Source organism: Sphaerodactylus townsendi, linkage group LG02 (assembly GCF_021028975.2).
Source record: "Sphaerodactylus townsendi isolate TG3544 linkage group LG02, MPM_Stown_v2.3, whole genome shotgun sequence".
Taxonomy (NCBI): domain Eukaryota; kingdom Metazoa; phylum Chordata; class Lepidosauria; order Squamata; family Sphaerodactylidae; genus Sphaerodactylus; species Sphaerodactylus townsendi.
In genome coordinates this window covers 141,817,967-141,834,540 of record NC_059426.1, presented here as the reverse complement: position 1 = coordinate 141,834,540, position 16,574 = coordinate 141,817,967, and the positions used below count along the sequence as shown (strand labels likewise).

Genomic DNA, 16,574 nt, shown 5'->3' with positions numbered 1-16,574 from the left:
GTTGTTTCCAGATGGATGTTTGGCTCTGCCCTTGCTCCCTTGTAGCAGCACTGTTTAGAACACAGGTGTCAAACTCGCGGCCCTCCAGATGTTATGGACTCCAGTTCCCATCATCCCCTGCCAGCATCATGCTGGCAGGGGATGATGGGAACTGGAGTCCATAACATCTGGAGGGCCGCGAGTTTGACACCTATGTTTTAGAGGATCCCTACGATACTGTCATCTATTGGTCCTGCTCCCATATTTTTCCTTGCTTTGCTGTGATCTCTCTTCAACCTTTTTTGAGATTTTCTTTTTGAAACGATTGCAGTAAAAATTCCTATAGGAGCTGTGTGGGTGGGGAGGTACACTTTTGACACCATTTTTCTTTACACAACCTTGCAGTGGCCATTTTGCCCATACCATCAGAGGGCTTTATTCATTAATACTTTGAAAAAAAATCAGTAATGGCTAGATCACAATATGATACACACTGGGGGCTAAGATGATTAGGAGTTTGTAGTACCTTCCCTATCAGGAAAGGTTGAAGAGTCTGGGACTTTTCAGTTTATCAAAGAGGCACATAAGGGGGAACAAGATAGAGGTTTATAAAATTGTGCACAGAGTGGAGAGAGTTGACAAAGAGAACTTTTTCTCCTTCTCCCAAAACACTACAACTTGAAGGCATCTAATGGGAAGTAAATTGAGGACAGACAAAAGAAAAAAATATATACAGTGAGTGATTGAAATGTGAAATTCACTGCCAGAGGATGTAACGATGATCACAGGCATTGACAGCTTTAAAAAGGGATTAGGCAGGTTCAAAGAGGGCAGGTCTATCAGGGACTGCTAGCCATGGTGACTAAAGGGAACCTTCACATTCAGAGGCAGAAAATCTCTGAACAGCAGTGACAACAGGCAACATTAGGGAAAGCCCTCAGCTTGTACAACCTGTTGATGACCCACCAGAGGAACTGGTTGGCCAGGATGCTGGGCTAGGTAGACCATGGTCTTATCTGGCAGGGCTCCTCTTATGTTCTTATGTTTTCTACAGCAGAACATTATAACACTCTTGCTGCCATGTATGAGTTCCCAGTTTTCATTTGAAGAAAGCCTCTGATGTATGGTTGGATTATAAGGGAAAGATGCAGGCTGCATGTTTCCCACCATACTCAACAGCCTAAAAAGCCCTGGTGTCCTGGTGATCACCATACACTTTATTTTTATTTTCTTTATTAAAACACTTATATCCAACCTTTCTTCATGGTTTGAGGAGACTGAGCCAATATCTACTATTATGCACAAACCATTAGTATGTGCAAGATAATAGTCAACCCTCCTATTAGGCAGAATGAGGTCACTGCTTTGGGTAACACATTTGGATGCCACAGAAAAATGATGAATTGACAATTATGTATGATTGTGTTTTTGTAGTGAGGAAGGTATTAGTTAGGTTTCCCAGTTCAGGTGGCAAAATTTCTTGGTCTAGCCCTGATGTTTTTTATGGCCTATTTCCACTTCAGGAAGGTATCATTTAAGGCATTTGTGTGAATTATTCTTCATTATTTATTAGAATCAAGAGAGTTATTCGGGGCTTAAAGTCTTATTTTGCTTAGCACTGAACACACACTAAGCATAAAGGTGGTCCTAGCTGAAGCCATTTACACTGCTAAATAATGGTGGAAATGAACTTGGTTTCAGTGGTTTTGGAGACTATTTCAAAGGACTGTAGAAAAGTCTTTGTTTAGATAGTATAAGAGGCAGTCTATCTGGACTGAAATACATTCTGTCCTCATGGGAGACTTGAACAGTTTTACGTTCTGTTGCTTAACCACTTATTGCTCAAACTGGCCAAGATTGTGGTGAGGCCTTAAACCAGGTGCTAGCTACCATGGTGGTCTTCATTATAGGTCTCTAAACAGAACAACATTTTCAGCTTACCTGTGATGCTTATAGAAAATGAGATTAATTAATTCCATCTGTCCAAGATTTTCTGTGTATTGTTGCTTTCATTATGATGTTGAATTCATCTCTCCTGCTGCTGCCTCTAGGAAGACCTTTGCCATTTGTTCCAGAGTGGCATTCAGCCTCACTCCCTCAGATCTAAACAGCAGTGAGTGTCCATTTGCTTTCTTCCTGCTTCCTGACAGACTTCAGCTGTTGGCTTAAACAACTGACATGCTGAAGAGATAAACTTCACTCATCACAGGACCCATGGAACTGGCACGCAGTAGCATTTCCCAAAATCTTGAACTGGTACTTCCAGGCTCATCTGTTGGTTATTCCTTCTGATGTGGTGAATGTTTGGCTGTGGTTCTATTCATAACAGGCACCAGTTGATGGGTAGGATTTCATGCAGGTGTTAAGGAGAGTTGTTGGCGAATTTTGTACTTGGCATCATTGAGAAAGTTAGGAGTCGGACTGAGGCATTCTCTAAATGTTGTAGCTGATAGACGGACTTTTTCATGATACCTTGGTTTAAAATGCCTTTGCTAGTTCGTTTGGATAATGTGAAAGATACACACATTGTTTTCCTGTTATAAACATATACTGTGTTCAGATAGATAGATAGATAGATAGATAGATAGATAGATAGATAGATAGATAGATAGATAGATAGATAGATAGATAGATAGATAGATAGATAGATAGATAGATAGATAGATAGACAATGTAGACTTGCCATAGCATCAAGTCTCAGACCTCTTCTGATGCAAGGAGGCAGTGTGATGGAGGGGTTAGAGGGAAGAACTTTGACCAAAGAGACTTGGATTCAAATCCTCATGAACTCTACCTTGGGCCGTCATTCTTTCTTAGCCTAATCCATTCGATAGTGCTGCTGTGAGAATGGCCATCCTAAGCTATTAGGATGTGATTGACATGTGCCATATCAACTTGAGAGGAAGGTAACCCTGAATGTAAGATTAACTCTCTAAAGAATGCTGTGCAATAAAATTTTCATTGGACATCAATACCAATTGTATGTGAATGCAAGGTGGTTTCCACCACCATTTTGTTTACTGAATGCCTGGGGAAAACCTAGTCTTGTATTTGAATAAATACTGTAGGAAGATGTGGATTCTTCTGCACTAGGGAAAGGAAGCAGTGATGTAGTTAAGGGGAAACTTTAACACCTGCTATACAAGTTGGTGTGGCACCTGTCAGCATTCCAAAGGTGGTATCATAGTCTCTTGTGGAAATACCATTTGATGGGGAAAGGCCATAGGTCAGTGGGAGAGAACATAGTTTATATGCAGAAGACTCTAGCTTTGATAAGTAGGATCTCAGATAGCAGGATTGTGGAAGCCTTTGCTTGAGATAGCGGAGAACCACTGGTCTGATACAGTATAAAAGAACTTCTTGTGAAGAAAAGGTGAGCAACCAATGGCTATAGACATATTCTTTCCTCTTTTATGCATCACAATTAGTAGTGAAGGGTGAGGGGAGGGGCAACTCTGCACTACTGTTAGCATAGTTTGCCAAAAAAATCAGAAGGCTAACATATAAAAAGGGTAATATAAAAATGACATTAAATTTTGCAGTTGCAGTGCTATAAATATATCCTACTGTTAGTTTCAAGAACCTGTATTTAAGCACTGTCATATCTAAAAGTTTTATCTGTGCTTACTCCATAAACCCCCTGGAGAGACAGTGTGGTGTAGTGGTTAAAAGCGGTGGACTCTAATCTGGAGAACTGAGTTTGATTCCACACTCCTCCACATGAGTGGCAGACTCTGGTGAACTGGATTTGTTTCCCTGCTTCTACACATGAAGCCTGCTGGGTGACCTTGGGCTAGTCAGTTCTTCAGAACTCTCTCTGCGCCATCTTCTCACAAGGGGCCACTCCCCACTTACCTCTGTTGAGTGCAACCATGCAGCGACCCCGCGTTGAAAAGCCTCCGCGGCTTTTGACCACGGAGATATTTGTTCCCCACTCATTTACCTTTCAGGAAATAGTGCGGGGTTCTACAGCAAGACTCCCATGGCAATCGAGTGTTCTGATTGGCTGGCACGCGTGTTCGTCATGTTCACGTGGAGGTTGCGGCCGGCCAAAGGCGGGCCTCCATTTTGACTGGCTGAGACGTAAGTTGGTTTTGATAGGCTGGAGGCATTGTTTTGAGACGTCAGCACATGCTGACGTCAGTATTAAATCGCGAATTGATTGGGCAGAAAAACGAAAGTTAAAATCAGTTTTGGTTTCCACCGCCGACAACCCCGTGCTCAGCAGCACTTTGCCGTGAATGGGCGCTGCCAAGCCGCGAAGCCGTGGAGCTCGAGCAAAAAAGAGCAATGTTGGCAAGTCTCGTTGTGCACGCGTCTCAATTTCCGCGAGCGTACAATGAAAAGAGAATGTCACCTCGTGTCTACATCATCACGTAGCGCACTTTCTGACGGGTACACCCTCCCTAAACAAAATGGCGATTCCTTTTTCCTTATTGGCCGGAAAGCTGTGCATCACAGCGAATCAACCACGCGAAAACAGCCGAGGTTCCCCACCACCCCGCGGCACCCGCGGGGTTTTTGAAAATGTTGCTCTTTGAAGAGGACCTAATTTGACAGGCGCCAAGGAGGTGGGAGAGCGGCAAATTCTGGGCAGCTGCGCAGTGGCCACTGGTGATGTGGGGAACATCCAGGATCCCCGTGTCTTATAAAGAGGTGACCCCGCGGCTTACGGTGAGTGGGGAGCGGGCCAAGGTGTCTGTTATGGGAAGAGGAATGGAAAGGAGTTTGTAAGCCCCTTTGTAATTCCTTGCAGGAGAGAAAGGCAAAGTGTAAATCCAAAATCTTTTTTTTCTCTTCTAAAGTGAGTGCTTTGAACATTTGTTAAGATTTCACATTGTTTATACTGACGACTGACAAGATAGTTCCTTGGTTTTGTTCCTTCTGTTACTTGGAATACCCAATTTGGGTCTTGCATACATCTTGCACAAATTCAGCTGAGAGAATGTAATTAAACTCATGCTGTACAGTGCCATCCCAAGCAGAATTAAACCTTTCTAGGCCCACTTGAGTCAATAGGAAAGTGTAATTCTGTACAGGTAGAAAGGGTCTTATCTTCCACGAAGTCCTATTTTAATGAAACAGCCAAGAATCCATTCATTGGACCACAATCATTAACAACTGGCCCTGTGTTTTTCTAAGGAAACAAAGAGCTATCGCAGGTCAAAGTGCATTTATATAAATAGAAGCTTTAATTGGAACAATGAGAAATCCATATGTCTCAGCCCATCTTTTTGACACAATTTCAAAGGCTGCTGGCAAGCAGTTTAGGAAACTTAAAAGTATGAGAACTATCCAAAAGAAGTGTTAATGTCTTTTGTTCTTACCAAAAATACGAGTTCCAAATCACTAGGCATAAGCACATGGCCTCAGCCTCTATTCTCCAAAAAGATCGTCCTGGAAAATATAGGTTTGCACTGATAAGTCAGACTCTTACCTTGAGCAAAGCTCAGTTTTCATGCACGATAAAAATATTTATTGTTTTTTGCAGTTTTGTTGCAAATGTGGGTGTTATCAGTCTCCCTGTTAATTTATCCTTAGCTTAACAACCATCAAGTTTGATCAATGGGGAAGGAAGAAGGGAATGTCCTACCTTTTCTCCCACCCCAATTTCCCAGGGAAAGAGCAGGCCTGACTCTACCATTGGGATTGTCTGCTGCAAGGAATGAGGGATACAATGAAAGCTGAGAGGGCAAGAAAGTGGAGTGGAAATTACTTCTTCCGCCCCTCCCATGCCATCTGCTTTATCACTGAGGCCACTGTTAACAGGTAGAACAAAGACCAGATCTTTTTTTTTCATCCCCTTTCAAATCTGGCACTGCTCCTCCCTGTTCCCTTGATTCTAGGCTCTAAGAGGGTGGTGAGGAATGCTTCTCCCATCCCTCAAAGCTGGAATTTTACACTGACTAGAATGTACCTGAGATTTCTGTTCTGCATTCTGCCCCACATTAGTAAATGTCAGCTGCAAAAGCGGCCTACAAAGCAAATGGGCAGAACTGTGTTATCGGTCCCTAATCCTTTTGTTAATGAGCAACTTGGCCCCATGGGCAAGGGCAGAATCACCAGGAGGTTTCTTGTCATGCCAAGGGTTTGTGGAAAGAACATATTGTAGCTCAGCGGCACAGCCCTAATGGTTCATAAAGCAGGAATAGGGTCAATCGCACATTAGAGGGAACTGGAGGAAACCTAATTAGAGCAAAACAGATCCAAAGGCCATCCCCCTCCCCGAGCTTTCAAGAACCATAAGAAATTCTCTCCTGATGTTGTCATGTTAAATTAAAATGCTTACAATTGCCCTAACTCTGCAGAATGTTTCAGATTCTCTGGAGACTTCCCAGCATTCCTGCTTTTACAAAATTGTTCCTACCCTATTGTGTAGAAGACCAGACTCAGATAAATCTTTTCTGCTGTTTGGTTTTGTAAAGGAACTCCCCATGCAGCTCAGTTCATTGTTAAGAGGCAAAATATTGCTTAGTTTTCTGCCTTGTATGCATGCTTCGTACTACTTAGTCCTCATAGAGGCTTTATAGTTATTAGACACTATGCAGTTGGTAACCTTATCAATCAGTTTTATAGAAGGTTCCACATGATATACTTATTGACAAGTTAGTTAAATGGAGTTTGAATCCTATTACTGTTAGGTGGATCTGTAACTGGTTGACAAATCACACTCAGGTCCATTCCACACAGCAAATTTAGACCGGGTTGCAGCTGGGGTAAACGAATCAGGCATAGCTCTGGACCGTTCACATGGCTGGCTGTCCCATTGATAGTCAGTGCATCGGCCAGGGTGCACGCCTTTGCACGGAGGCACGTCTTTTGTCTTAAAACTTACCTCCCACCGATGCACAGCTCTGCCAGCAGGAACCCATGCTCCCCCAGAGCCTAACTGAAGCCAGAAGTCCCTGTGCAGCTCCACAGATGGGAGATGGGAGATAAGCCAAAAAACCCACCCCAGCCGCATAATGTGCCTCGCAACCGTGGCTGTTCAATTGGCCGTGACTGCGAGGTGTGTTAAAACAAAAGAACCACACATATCATGATTCTTGTAAAATCCAGGGAAGGGGGGAGGGGGAGAAATCATGTTAGGAGCAGACTCACATTAGGAGTGGGATCCGTGCAAAGTTCCCCCTAACCCGAGTTTTATCCTTCCCTTAACCCATGTTTATTGGTCCATTCAGAAAGGGCCTCAAAGAATGCTTATGGTAAGGCTGAACACACTGAAACGCAGTTAACTTAAAGAGAAGAACTTTATTGATTTTTACCACCCTAAATACAGGGTGCTGGAACTGAGGATTTGTGTCCTCAGTTCCAGTATTTATTTTATTTCTGAACTCAACAACAACCAATCAGCTCTCTCCCCCTGCCCAGTCTCTGGCCTCTCATTGGGCCGTGAAGCTCCGGTGGGATTTAGCTTCTCAGTGTTTTCCCACTCTTTTTGGAAAAAGGCGGGAGCCGGTGCATGCTGGCAGTTGTAGTCCTGACACTTATTGATTCTTTATCTTATTGGAAAGGAGTGGCAAGTGAATTGCTTTGGAGATCTGTCCTGGGTTCTGTTTTGTTCAACATCTTTATAAATGACTTGGATAAAGAAATAGGGGGACTGCTGATTAAATTTTTAGATGATACTAAATCGGTAGAGATAGCAAATACAGGAGAAGACAGTCAAGATACAGAATGATCTTGACAGGGTGGAAAACTGGGCAAAAACTAACAAAATGAATTTCAACAGTGATAAATGAAAAGTTCCGCATTTAGGAAGGAAAAATCAAATGCGTAATTATAGGATGGGGGAGACTTGTCTTGACAATAGTATGTGCTAAAAAGATCAAGAAGTCTTAGTAGACCATACTCTGAAGATGAGTGAGCAGTGTGATGTGGTAACTAAAAAGGCAAATGCAATTTTGGGCTGTATCAACAGAAATATAATGTCCAGATCATACAAAAAGATATCACTAGTACTCTGTCCTAGCTAGTCCCCACTTGGAGGATTGTGTTCAGTTTTGGGCACCACATTTTAAGAAGCTGGAACATGTCCAGAGAAGGGCTTTGATGATGGTAAAGGGTCTGGATACCAAGTCCTGTGAGGAAAGGTCAAAGGAGCTGGGTATGTTTAGCTTGGAGAGGTGACCACTGGGAGGTGATATGGTAGCCATCTTCAAGTATTTGAAGGGCTGTCATATAGAGGATGGAATGGAGTTGTTATCTGTTGCCTCAGAGAGTCAGACCAGAACCAACAGCAGGAACTTAAAAGAGTTTTTGGCTAAACTTTAGGAAGAACTTCTAAACAGTTGGAGCAGTTCCTCAGTACAATAGGCTTCCTCGGGAAGTGGTGGGCTCTTTTTTGTGTGTGTGTGGGGGGGATTTTTAAGCCCAGGCTAGATGGCCAACTGATAGCAAAGCTGATTATGTGAGCTTATGTAGATAAGAAGGATTGCAGAAGGGATGACCTTCTCAGGTATTGTGATCCTTTCTTATATGCCCAGGGTAATGCTAAGTTCCACTTTGGGGTCAGGAAGAAATTTTCTTCCAGGCCAGATTGGCCAGGGATCCAGAGTTCCCCCCACCCCTCCTCTGGGCATGGAGCAGGGGTCACTGGGTTTTAGGGGGGGAGTAGTTGTAAATTTCCTGTATTATGCAAATTACCCTTGAGATTCCTTTCAGCAGTATGTTTCTATATTGCCATTTTGAAAAGATCCATATTTGATGTTGTCCTTAGAGTCAAAATGCCTTTAAACCTAATTGAAGCTGTACTGATGATTCAAACTTTTAAAATTTACATGCATTCAACAACATTCTCTCTGGCTTTAAAGGTCATCTGCCTCTCTACCTGATGAAGAGTTACAACCTTTTTATCCTACTGAAGGATCTGTTTACCTTACTCTCTCTCTCTGACTGATGGTTGTGGCACGTTAATTGTTTAGCTATAATTCCTTCCATAATTGTTCCGTAATTTTGGGGTTATTGTTTATGATGGTAGAAGTTGATTATGAAATAAAGGTAATAAAAAATAAAACAGGGGTGGTGGCTTTGACTGCTTACAAATTCAAAAACAAAGACAGAGAGGCCTGGGTCGTGTTTAGCTTTTGAGATTCCTAGCCATAATAAAAATTTAAAAATGACAACACTTAAAACAAAATAAGACACAAAGAAAAGTTACAAAATCTATATCTATTAACAAAGAATTATGGCTTTTACAAAATCACATTCTTGTTTACTTACGTTGGCAGTTCTAAGCTGACCGTGTGTGACATTTTGGTCTGATGAGTTGTAAAACATACCAAATGCCTAAAAATTAACAAGTGTCTAAATCTGAGGCCCCCTTTGAGTTTGATGCCTAGGTCAAACCAACCCACCTCCTGCCCTAGGCTTAAGCCCCTCTCCCTCTCAACCAGAGCTGATAATTTACATTTGATTCATGGATGTTGTAAGAGAATTGGCAGACCATGAGAACAAAGTAATTAGTTAAGCTGGAAGGGGAAATAAGGGAAGAAAATGTAAAGAGACAATAGTCATGGGAAACCTCAGTGTAATTTGGTGCTGCAGGTACATTCTGATTTTTTTAAAAATGTTACAAATCAGGTCTGAGAAAAGGAAGACAAAAAACCTGACAGAAAATGTTAGAATGCAAAAGATCAGCAGCAACATCATCTGAAAATTCAGTTAAAACTTAGAGAACAAAGAATGGCAATGCCACCCTAAACAAGTAGAGTGGAGCCAGCCGGAATGTCTGGGATCTCATTCCCCTCCACGTGTGCCTATAGAACATATATATGATTTTAAGTGACTTTCACTCTGTAATTGTTGTATATTAAATACATCATCTAGTCCCAAGAGATCTCATCATGTTGTAGAGAAGATTTTCAAGTTGCCCAGATCCTTAATACAAAATAATGTTGTTATATGTTCTTTATAAGATATATGTGAGATATTCTTCTTCTTTATCCATGTAGTCGTATCCGACTCTTGAATACTCTGTAAACCAGTCCCCTCCATGCTTCCCTGTTTGCCACGAATTCTTTCAATTGGTTGATGTTCATGCCCATGTTCCTTTTAATGGTTTCCAACCAACGAGTCGTTGGCCTACCCCTTTCCCGCTAACCACTGACCATTCCAGTGAGATATATACATTTATGAATAAAATCAATTTGAAATGAAGTGAAAAGTGGGGACTGAATGCCATGGTGCTTCTCCCTTGCCTTTACACTTGTTCCTTGCATACTGGGGCAGCCTGTCGCTGGCCAAGGGGTCAGCCTACTTAATCACTATTTATGTCTAAAGGCAGCCAGTTAGCAAAAGAACAAAATCAATGCAGGCATGAACTGAGATAGAGAAAGCAGTTCTGGTAAGGGCAGGGTAGCAGATCTCTGTTGGGGGAAGGGTATTTTGGCTGGGGATCCAATCACTCTTGTGGAATACATTTGAAATTTTTTTAGCTACATCTTGTAATCTGTGTATCTAATTACTAATGCAGATTCCTCAGAATATTTAATTGGCGCCTCCCAAGAGGATAAAAATGAGGGCAAAAAAACAATCTCTATCTTTTATCCTTTATTTTTAGCCTACAGAAAAAACAAACTTCTCTTTATGAGAATTTAACGTGCATTGGATGCTTGTGTGCTAAGTATTACATGTATGAGTATGGATGGAATTACTGGCAGAAAGCTAAATCATGCAAATGATATCTGCATTTAATTTGATGCTCATTTTTATCTGTGGAGGAACAAATTCCAAGGTTGTTGACTCAGCTTCTATGAAATTGCTATTTCCTAACAGGACAGTCTTATGATCCAGCCTAAGATGGCTGCTGCAGGACTGGCTCTTTCTTTTTTTGAAAGGTGGGGGCAGTAGAAGTACAAAATGATGCCCCTCCAGTATATACATGCATATACACATACGTGTGTGTGTGTATATATATATATATGTAATCAATCAACAACTCTTTTAAATGATACAATAAAGTATGTTGACATCTATGAACTGTTAATAAATGATGATACTTCTACATCATTTTATCTTTCTACAACGTTGAATATTCCCTCAGCCTCTGCATACATAAAAAACCCAACTCAAGGAGTACATTTTTCAGTCTACCCTTTTCCTGGACATTTTTAAAAATAAGCACACATAATCTTGACAAGGGAAACACTAAACATATCTCATGCTGCTTCACAGCCTGATAAAATGCAGCCCAAGGTAAGCTTTATCTGGTAATTATACTGCTAGAAGCTAAAATGTCTACTGGAGCTACTATAGTCACTGGAAGCTACAACTGAAGCTTCTATACTCTAGTCACTGGAAAAGACAAAGGCTCATTCCGCACAAGCAGGATAATGCACTTTCAAACTGCTTTCAGTGCTCTTTGAAGCTGTGCAGAATAGCAAAAGCCACTTTTCAAATACAAATACAAAAGCTTTAATGGCATATAAAGAATGGTAAAATACAAATTATGTTAAAACCAATTGACTAAAATTTACACAAAGGTTTCACTCTTGATCCAAGTGCCTTTGTTAAAAACCTGGCAACTGATTCAGTAGTGTGGGGATGACAGTGGTCCACTAAAAGCAAGTATGAAACTATTTCCCCCTTTGTCTGATCTCACTGAAAAGTTTCCTTCAAAGATGGCTCTTAGAGAAAAAAAGCACCCCGATAGACTGCCAAATCTTTACAATGAAGGAGCACGTGTTCAGTTGTTTCGGGTAGGCCCGCTGCACAGGGACAAGTCCTGTTCTCCTGTGGGATGCCATGATATCTGCCTCTTGTTTGGGCAGTCGGGTAGCACATTAAGCCGAAAGTAAAGCATGAAAAATACTCTAACGGAGATGTGGATTGATTAAATTACTCATATATTTAGCCATAAAACCCGGCAATGGTGGTGAAATGCCATAAAATGTGGGAGAACAAGTTCCTGGCAGGCTCCAGCTGTGGAGGAAGCTGTCCTTCAATGTCAAGAGTATGCGTCAAGCTTCAAAAAACTCCTCGCCAAAGCCTGTCTTTTCGACCCATCAGTAGGAGTTGGTCCAAAGATACACCTATGCTTGTTTATTTGATTGATAATTTTGGTGTGCCAGGTGGAGTGGAAGTGAGGTCGCTAACTGTAGAAGATATGTCAGGACTGCCCGGAGTGGCTCTTAAAAATGAAGAAGCGAAGCCAGTATTTTAAACAAAGAAAGCCAAACCCGGGAAAAAATCGTCTTGGCTCCAGTTTCTAAAACAAAGAGACTTGATACGTGGCTGAGTTTGGAAGACCCAATAGAGAAACAACGCGAAAAAAAAACAAAAGATTGAACACTCTCTAATTTCTCAGCGGTTTTTGCCGGTTCCTCTACAGATTGGAGTCTCCAGTAAAGTAATTGTGGCAGTAGTCTTAACTGAAAAACTTCCTTCCATTCGCGGCAGGAAAAAATTGACCGCTTACTCTGGTGTGAAAAAAAATCTGGACGTAATTGCCCAACACTTTGGTTTTACTCTGTATTGAGAGTCTGGTGGATAAGTGAGGAGGTCCAGGTTAAGGAAATGGTGGAAGGTGATTCCTGAATAACTTCGTATGAATGGACCTGTTCAATCAATGTACCACATTTATTTTCCACGCTGGCTGAAGTTTTTTTTGAATTCAAAAGATCAGCACTTTGGATTTGTTATTATAATTAATGCGTACAGGGCACTGTTATTTTGTGCAGTAACGCCGCAAAAGGCTTGAAGTAGTTCTTTGCAGGCCCACCTTGGACCGGCAGACAGTAACACAGTGTCATCTGCATAGAGAAGTGCACATGTGGTCTTCTTTTGTCCCAAGATGGGTAGCGTGACTTTCAGTCTGAGATAAATATGAGGAGCAAGGTCAGCTTTTAAATAAAGATTGAACAGCCAGAGGAGCAAGAAATACAACCCCTGCTTTGACTCCCCTTTGTTAGAAACTATAGGTGAAGTTAGGCGCTGCCAGCACGATCACAACGAACTTGGGATTATGCCTTGGTAGTTGAGGAATACAACTGGCCCTTTTAATAAGAAAAAACAGTAATCTCTTGGTCTATTCCCTAACACTCGTCAATTTTTTTTCCCACAGCTGATTCCTGGGGAGTTAGAGTCAAAATGCTGCATTTCAAATCCTAGGAAAGTCAAGAAGGAGTTTCCCACCCTGGGGTGGCAATATTTCTCTGCCAAAACGGGATTTAAAACCAGACAATGGTCAAGGGTGGATTTCTACTCTGTGGCATATCCTGTCGGTCTGTTCCGGGGCCTAGCACCTCGGAAGAGGACCAGGCAGTGAGAGCTAATCATAAGGTACCTTTGCGTAAACCTTACTAGCCACTTCGAAAGCAAGCAAGCTTATCAGGTGATAGTTAGATGGATTTGATGGATCGCCTTTTTTATATAGAGGTACAATAGTAGCTTCAGTCCAATACTTAGGGATACAGCCACTGTTATTAATTTTGGTAAACAGGGTAGCCAAAATAGGGGCCCAGAACTCTATGGGAATCTTCTAAAGAGTTCAGGTGGCAGGCCATCAAGGGCCTGGCGCTTTCCCCACTTGTTTTAGGTTAGATATAAGGGTGACCACCTCGTCGCAGCTGACAGGAGGCCATTCTGGTAAATGCTTTGCTGCTCCAGTTGCACATGGAATATCCAAAAGTTCTGGATTGCAGAAAATGGCTGTAAAATGTGTCCTCCATGCTTCCACTGAAATCTGAGAACTGATGGCTGTATAGGGCTCGCCGGCACTTGAATTAATTATGCGCCAAAAGCTCGCTTCGGCAGCACATATACTAAAATTGGAACGATACAGAGAAGATTAGCATGGCCCCTGCGCAAGGATGACACGCAAAAGCCACTTGCAAACAGTTGTGAAAGTGGTTTGAAAACGCATTATTTTGCGTGTGCGGAAGGGGCCTAACTGGAAAAGACAACAATGTTAGGAAATGTTGAAACAGTAGGAAAAGAAGATGTATGATGAGATGGATGGACTCAATAAAGAAAGTCATGGCCCTCTGTTTGCAGGGCCTGAGCAAGGCTCTTAACGAGTGGATGTCTTGGAGGTCATTGATTCATAAGTCAGGAGCAGTTTGATGGCACATAAAGCATTTGAACAGGTCTTCCATTCTTGTTTCCCCCACACCTTTTCTAAACATCAGGCTCTTTGGAGAAGGTCCAGCCTATCATACGAGGGGGCAGGTCTACTTGTGGTCTTTGGCAAAGCCAAGTATAGTACAGCTGCCAGTTCTAAAGTGATGAGGGGTGGTCAAGAGAAAAGCCTGTTCTCTTCCCCTCTGCCCCCTTTGCCTCCAGGCTGTTCCAGGACTTGCAGTGCCTCAACAGAGCATATGGCGTGGGTGGGAAAGAGAAGCACATCAAGCATTCTGAACTATTAATGGTCACCAGCTCCAAAAACCTTTCTCCTCCTTTGTTTACAGTGTTTACAGTGGAGGATGCCTCACCAGGAGAAGGAGGGAGATTAGCAAGACCAAGGAAGGGGCCTGCACCTCCCACTGCTTTGAATTCACAGGGACCTTTAGCTCCTCTTACTCTGCTCTCATCATAGTCTTGCCTGACTAACAGCGCTGCTTCTGCCTTACCAAGGACTGTAATTCCCTTTTGAGGCCAAGAGTTTCTGGCTCTTTCCCCCCCACTTCCTAGCAGCAGCCTGATCGGAAGAATGAGGCATGTGTGCTGTAGAATGAGCCATCTCTGCTAAGTAGTTGAGCTTCCTCTGCTTTCTAGCAGTGGTCTATTTGGGGCAACAGGGTGCATGTGCTGCAATTGAGCCTCCCCCACCTCCTAGCAGCAGCCTAAGTGGGGGAATGAGTGTGTGTGTGATGCAGAATGAGCCATCTCTGGGGACAAGTCAATCTCCTGCAACTCCTAGCAGCAGCCTAATTGGAGGAATGGGTGCAGGTACTGCAGAAAGAGCCGTCTTTTCTAGGCAACTGAACCTCTCCCACCTCCTGATGCTGCCTCTTCTCAGCCTGCCACCTGAGGCTCCTGCCCCCTCTACCACCTAAATCCCGCTCTCCACCACTTTCACCAGAGTAACTTTGTTGGTATTCTGTATTCTCCAAGTAGAGAAACAAAAAGAAAAAAAATCAAGGAACAAAGAGTACACTGGAGTTTATATATATGAGGGCAGTACATGAATCTTCAGGTTCATAAATCTAGGAATTCCAGTATATAACTCTAGCTTTTTAAATATGCAGTTGGAAACCCAGATTTTGGAAGGTATGCATTAGTGCCTACTGAAGCTGGAAGGTATGTGCATTGTGCAATTCAGACAAAATGGCAACTACATGTATTGTGAGAATCACTGCTAGCATGCTGCCTGTTATGCACTATTGAAGCACCTTTACTTTTTCCTGTATAGCAGATGGGTGGGCTAAAGGAGTTGTGGAGGAATTGGGGTTGCGGATGTAGCAGATGCACCACCTCTTTTCCCTTTGGAGTGTTGAAAGGAACAAGCTGGATCACCAATCAGCAGCCATTTCTAACGAAAGATATCAACAGAAAAGGAATTTCATTTTCTATTTAGTCTTGTAATTTTTGAAGGTTAGATCAGAATATTTATTAACTAATATAATCCTTTATCATAGATTAAGATAAAACTGGGTGCTTTCTCCAATAATGTAAAAATAAAAGACATCTACTAAGGCAAAATACTTGTTCATTTAAAATATTTATACCCCACTTTTGTCTCCAGTGGGGACCCAACATAGCTTACAATGTTGTTCTCTCCTTCTGCATTTTATCCTCACAATAACAACCCTGTGAGATAGATTAAGCTTCATGAGAGTGACTGGCCCAATGATAACCAGTGAGTTTCCAATGCAGAGTAGGGATTCTGACTAGTATCTCTCAGATCCCATTCTCACCCTCTAACTGTACAGCACAGAACAAATGGAATTTACCAGCATTAAAGTATTTTTGACTGTCCCACTCTTGTCTCAGAAGGAGTGATGAAAGAACTTTCTGGTGTTTTAGGAAGAACCGCCACCTACTGTCACTACAAGAGAGAAGTGAAACAAAAATCAGACGTAGCGGTGTGTTACAGTTTGTTCTGCTGGGCAGTCTAGTCGTGTTCTGTTTTGAGGTTGCTGCATTGGCCTTGAATTGTAGTGAAATAAAAGTGATCCACAATCATTGCCTTTTTTTTTTTGCAATTTCTTGTGTCTTATGGACTATCTTAACAACAGTTGTTTGATTTTTTTGGTATGTTTGTGGTATAAGAATATTCAGTTCTGTTGAAAGGTGCCTTGCACTCCAGCCAAAGAATGATCTATAAGTGTTCTGCCTAGACATTTAATGACCACTTTATAGAGCGAAGAGGGAAAGCTTCTGGGTTGTGGCTAGTTTGGGACTTTCCAAGCTTGGCTACTTATGTTTGTCCCTGCAGATTTGATTGTTGGTGTACTGTCCATTTTTCTCTAGTGATTCAGTGGAAAACCAGAGACACACAGACAGGAAGTGAATCACTGGCTTTTGGTTTCAGTGGCTTTGAACAAGGAGGGCAGCTGTCCAGAGAGGAAGGCTGATGTATTGGACAGATTATGAAAAGGCTGTTGGCTGGTTCTCAGAAGATGATGACAATGTAGCTCCTTCTGCAGAAACTG

General features: G+C 42.2%; 1 protein-coding gene and 1 non-coding gene across 3 annotated transcripts in view; both read left to right on the top strand.

The window, feature by feature from the left end:
- The window catches only part of LTBP2 (latent transforming growth factor beta binding protein 2), a 178,737-nt gene that overhangs the window by 44,437 nt on the left and 117,726 nt on the right, over window positions 1–16,574 (top strand). The gene's annotated exons all lie outside the window — the stretch shown is intronic.
- On the top strand, window positions 13,721–13,823 carry LOC125427605. The gene has a single exon (XR_007243722.1). It is a non-coding gene; the product is annotated as a U6 spliceosomal RNA (small nuclear RNA).